This window comes from Manacus vitellinus, unplaced genomic scaffold (genome assembly GCF_001715985.3).
Source record: "Manacus vitellinus isolate BGI_N305 unplaced genomic scaffold, ASM171598v3 scaffold_2_pilon, whole genome shotgun sequence".
NCBI classification, from domain to species: Eukaryota; Metazoa; Chordata; class Aves; order Passeriformes; family Pipridae; genus Manacus; species Manacus vitellinus.
This window is the reverse complement of record NW_021940208.1, coordinates 44,986,801-44,992,800: the sequence shown is the minus strand read 5'-3', so window position 1 is coordinate 44,992,800 and position 6,000 is coordinate 44,986,801.

The window sequence follows — 6,000 nt, the reverse complement described above, 5'->3', positions numbered from 1 at the left end:
AGAGAGAGAGAGACAGAGAGAGAGAGAGAGAGAGAGAGAGAAACGTGCTACACATTGCATCGCCGAAATCCAGGAGCAGAAAGCAAATCCTGGCGTGGATCGCTGTTTGCTGGCAGAAGGAAGGAAAAGCACCCTCAAACCCCGAAAACTTCCTCCTCACCAGGAATCCATCTGCTCCTAGCCACAAAATTACAAATTGCCTGCTAGCGAGAAGTCAGAAAAATAGACTCCTCGGCGGTATTGCCAGGTTGGAGTGAGCACTTTAAATACTTTTTTCCATTAATTATTATTTGTTGCACACATAAATACCTGAGTTGACGAGCTAGAAGGAGGATTAGTCCATTGTCTAAAGCAGAGAGTAGGAAAGATGTTTCTGTGCATCGCACAATGAATGAGGAAATAAGAAAGACAGCCCTTGACCCGGATAATTCCTGACAGCCTAGGAGAGGAGAGTATGGGAACAAACACATAAATTTCCTTTCTGCAAATATGCATCTTCAAAGACTTGAATAGGGGAAGTGAAGAAAACTCCTGCAAGGTAAATTCAGTCTCTGCTCAGGGACAGAGAAAAATATTCTGTTAAGTATTTGATAGCAAAATCTAAACTTACAGTTTTAAAAGATTGATTGCAATGCTTTTTATGAGTACTGTAGAGAAGTACAACATCTTGTCCAAAACACAAGAGAGAGGTGTCAGATCCAGGATGAAGTGAAGAAGGCCAACAGAAGAGTTAAAAGACCATGAACTTGAAGACTCACTTATCACTGAGGAGCAACAGAGCAATATCATGACACTATCATAATTCAAGATGCATTCAAATTAGACTGAAATTATTAAGTGCCAATACTGCTGCAGTCTCACATTAACTGCAGTGTTAATTTTGGGTCTGGGTCAGTGTAGGCAGCGTGGTTCCACCTGACCCTGTGTGTTCCTCTGCCTGTTTTACCTCTCTCACATTGTTATTCCTTCTGCTTCCCTCCCTTTTTCCCCACCTGAGTGATGATGCTCTGACACTCCTTGTTTATACAGCAGATAAAAAGTTCATGTGTGCAGTCCTTGTTCTCCCTTTTCCTACCAAAGTTTCCATGTGTAGAGGGTTGGCTGGGTGAGGGGGCTAGTGTGGGAAAGGAAGGGGTGGGTGAGCAGTGAGTCTTATTGGAGTACTGCAATCTGGTCAGAAAGATTGGGTTATCACCTGTCCCTCTAACCTTCCCCTAAGGTGAGATGTTCCTAGGGCACCAGTGCCAGACCCCCCAGTGAGATCAGTTTGGGAGAGAGGTTACTGAAAGAAGGATGTTTCTTTCTTTTCTCCAAGTCCGCAAGCCATTTAAAGCTCCAAAGACTTGCTAGCTTGAAAGGTTTAATCATATACCACAGTTCTTCCTAGGACTAGTTTTGGGGGAGTGGTGGGCTGGTGCATTGGTATTGTAACAGTGTCAAGTGATATAACCAACCCTCTTCTCCCAGAGGATGGGGTGGAAGACGACCCTGCTTTAGCAACCCACAGATAGAGAACTCAATATCTTATCAGCCCACTACAAATAACAAGCTGTTAGTACATGTTGGTGCCCTGTATTAGAGAAAAGTTAGACAAGGTTTGTGTAATTACTGTGTGGAAAAGTTTTGACAGATCTATATGTAAGTCTCACTGTGTGTAAGATACATGTAAGATATACACAGTTCACCCAAAGATAGGATCTGAAGGGTGTTACAAATGTTACACATACCTCATTTCTTCTGATTGCTCTAACTTTCCTCTATGTTGTGGTCAAAGCAGAACATTAGCTTACCACATATCAAGCATGACAGACTTCCCCACAATCCAATCTTCTTCAACCCACAGGAAAATTAGTGTCGCGGGTCTGAAAAGCTTAGACAAAGTTATTAAAAAGCCTTGCTGGTGAGTCTAGAGTTACAGAAAGGACTTCCTTGCTTTCTAAACTCCTTCTCAGAGAAAGGTTTAGGTGTGGCTGAATACTATCTTAGCCTCGGACTGTGTTAACAGTTTAAATTTAAAGGAATTATAGAAGTATGATTAAACCACTTTGTTCCACAGGTTTTAATGACTGGCAAAATGAGAATATTTATATAAAATGAATAATTTATTTTATACAAATGATCAGACAAAATATCTTAATCAGAACTATTTACTACACAATATAAACACTAAAAATATACTACTAGAGTATAATATAGCATAAAATAATATAGTGCACTGTAATAAAACATTATTGAAGCAGTTATATTAAAGCTAGCAAAAAGTAATAATTATTGAGTAGATATCTGGTGTAACTCACCCATACCAAAGCTCATGAGATCTATTTCTCTCAACCTTGGAGGGCATCCCCAGCCAAGGGAGGAATTTCCACACATACACCCTAAGAAGGGTTATGTTAGATGAACCTGTCTGTATGCAAGGGTACTGGACTTTTATAGTATAAAGTGATTGACTGGTAGTCATAGATCTACAAACCAGCAGACTAGCTTATCTGTCAAATCCCGTTTCAATAGCAGGATGTGTATTCGAAGTCTGGTGAACCAGAATGGTCTTAGCATACTTTAACACCAAGACAGCACCCTGGCACCAGCAGTGCATTGGATTGGATTTTAGGTCTTATGAGGGGTAGGCTCTCCTGCCACAGTTAGTTGACACAGATTCAAAAATGCAAATATGAAAATCATCAAACTGGTTTGAAGTGCAAAAATCATTGTAAAATAGTAAAGAAGATTCTGTGGTTAGCTCAGGAGTGTCTCTAGGTAATTGTTTTTTTAGGAAAAAGTAAATTTGCCAGAAAAAAAAAAGGGGGTTATTCACCCCTGCTTTTTTAGCAAATACCCATTGAATTCATACCATTGTTAGTATGATTAACATTTTCACATAAGACAATGACAGCATGATATAACCTTTATATACCATGGGAAACTTGCTATGGGAAAATCAGGGTCATTCCACTCTTGAATCCTGCCTCAGATGTAAGTGGCCTGAACAGCCAATTGTGTTGTAGTCCTGCATGTGGAAGGAATGCCTGACCCTCCCAAGAGCTCACTTTTAAACACAGGTATTTCTAGGTTTCAACAAATTTCCTACTCATCACATGGGAGAATCATTGTGTGTTCTCAGTACATATGCAATTAATTTTCTACAAAGTGGAAGAGGTCCAAAGAAAGCCCAAGTCGAAAAGCACTCTAAGCCAGTGGCTTTCACAATCCCTTAGAAACATAACACCTTCTGCCAGGCACATCATAGATATGAGACAAAAGCTCTCCTATTTCAGGACTCACACTATGAGGCTATTTGAGGTGGTCACACCAAACACATCCTCTTCCAGCTGGACATGATAAAAAAAAAACCAAACAAAAAACAATTCTGCTTCCCAACCCATCAAAAGTCCTCTAATTTTTTTTTCAAGTCCTCCTTCCTCCTCGTTAACATGGTGATTAGTGTCTCCCAGGCTAAAGTGTTCTCTGGCAGAGATGGACTTGATTTTGAGTTGCTGCACATCAGTGAGGGCTCAAACCTCTAAGTTGTTGGGTAAAAGGCTGGTTTTTCCTACATCAATTTTGGGAAGGAACCTTTTCAACAACTCAATTTGTTTGCATAAGTACAAACCAGATTTTTTTTATTTTAGTTTTCTGCAATATTGTAATCACCAGGGAAAGTTTTGTGGGTTTTGTATTTCTGAGGAAAGATATAATAGCACTTGAAAATAAATTTTTAATGTTTTTCTTACTTGGCAGGTAGACTGAAAATCAGTCATTTACCTGCTTGGAGAGCCCCCCTCTTTAAACACAGTCAATGTAGTAACATAGATGATTACCTAGAAAGAAGACTTTGCAATGCAGACTTGCTGGCCAAATTTACCACAAGCAGGCTTTTTTTCCCCAAGTTATTCCAAATATGTATTCACTCATGTCAAGTTCTACTGATTGATTTTTTTTTGCAAAAGTTTTCCTAAATATCTCTCAAAAATATGGAATATAAATTATTTTTAGCCTTTGTTTCCAAATACTTGTATAAAAAATTAATTACAAGTAATGATTCACACCCAATCATAAAAAAAATATCATCAATAGAAAGTGGAGTAGCATCCAGTGTTAATTCCTCCAACCATTGGAACAATCTACCCATGGCTGAGACACTTCTACGGTGTTCAGTAAAGGATCTATAGAATCTCTAAACAATAAGGGCAAAAATAAATGTTGAATTGCTACATCATTTGCCAAGTAGCCATCATCTTGAGCTCTGAATGATTCAAGGATATGGTGGAAAAACCCATGATTACAGATCTTAAACATTATAATGGGTAGTACATAAGCATGAGATTGAGATTGTGCAAGGAAGTTTGGCTCATTTTTTTCATGTTTTTGAGTTATTTCACTTTGGAAACAGGATAAATGATGTTACTTTGAAAGATACACTGATTTATTTTCAGGTGTTATCAAAAAACTCTCCTTGTTGTCATGGGTATTAAGGGGACTGCATAGACAAAAGCATCTTTCACCTGACTAGACAATAAAGCTTTAGTAAATGTCAAAATGCTCTATAACTCAACTTCACAAGAACGAGAAGCTGATTTCTTAATTCTCTATTAAACCTATGCACTCCACAAGTTTGCAGCTTACACATAATGGATTTCACAGGTTGAGGAAATAATTTCACAGGTTGAGGTGAGATTCTCAGATGTCCAATAGAATTATTCTTGGTGAAGTGCCTCTGATGTTCCAGCTCTTTCTGCAGGCAGAGGACTGCTTCGGTGCAATTAGCCCCTGTACACACCACTGGGCCCTGCAACACTTCAGAAGCTGTAGCTCTGGGGGTGGGAGGGATGGGAGGATCCTGCCTTCATTTCAGGGGGATTTCCATCCTCACAGAAATTATTCTTTTCCTACGTGTGTCTTTAAAAGCCCAGAAATGCTTAATTGCATGGTGATGAGGTAACGCTCTAAATGCAACTGAACTATGAGTTTGTCCCAGTAAAACTTTTCAGAGAGCAGTTCAATGAAAGTGTATATTGCAGCATCAAAGGTGCCTTTTAACTCGTTTTTATGTTGTGTCCAGAGCCTTCTTAAAAAAACTTTCTCCACACAGCACAGACTGCTCTTCCATATCATTGTATGCTAGGAAGGAGAAACTGTGGGTTTTTTAATTTGTACTGAATGGTGTTTGCAGCAAAATTAATGCAAAGCCAAGTTCTTTTCAAAAAGTGAGCTCTAGAGGCACAGGTGTGAAGAACTCATCTTGCTCTTGAAGTTGCACTCAAAAATAAAATTGTCAACACAGCTGCTAGGTAACTCCTCTTAGAAAAAGTTTTCAGACTCATGACCAAGAAAACAGACCTGATAAATATACAGAATAATGAAATACAACTAGCTTTCTTTCCTCTGAAAATTTTCAGAGACAGAAGGTAAAAAAATGATCGAAGATTCCATATGCTCAGTTAGGCATAATACAGGAGGCTTAGGCTCCCATAAAAAAGGTTTATAAGTTGTAATCAGTGATGTCCTATTAATTATAAGCAGGAGTGGTACTCTTGAAATCTGCAGGCTATGCTATTTTGGGCAAATAGCAGCTTTTTATCTTAGCTGTTCATTTTATGAAACCTTTTGCGAACGAATGCTACAAGTTTATGCGTAGCAACTGAATGGGTAAGTTGAAATACCTGGGCTTTGCAGCAGCAGTACCTGAAAGCTGGACAGAACCATTGCTCCTTTTATGTGAGGATTACAGCAAATAGTGCGGGGGTTTTGTTCATAAAAATAATTTTAAAACCCATATTTTTTTATCTATTTAAGGCATTGTCATTTATTTAATCTGCCCATTTTAAATAAAAACAATGGACAACAGTGGCATTATCTCTCAAATGAAATATCTGCAGTTTGTATTTCCTTAGAAATTGCCTGTTCAATAAAACAGGGTGAAAATGAAATTATTTTTAAATCATACCTATTCATTACGATAAACAGTGAAACCATCAAAGTGTACATACATAGACAAGTTCT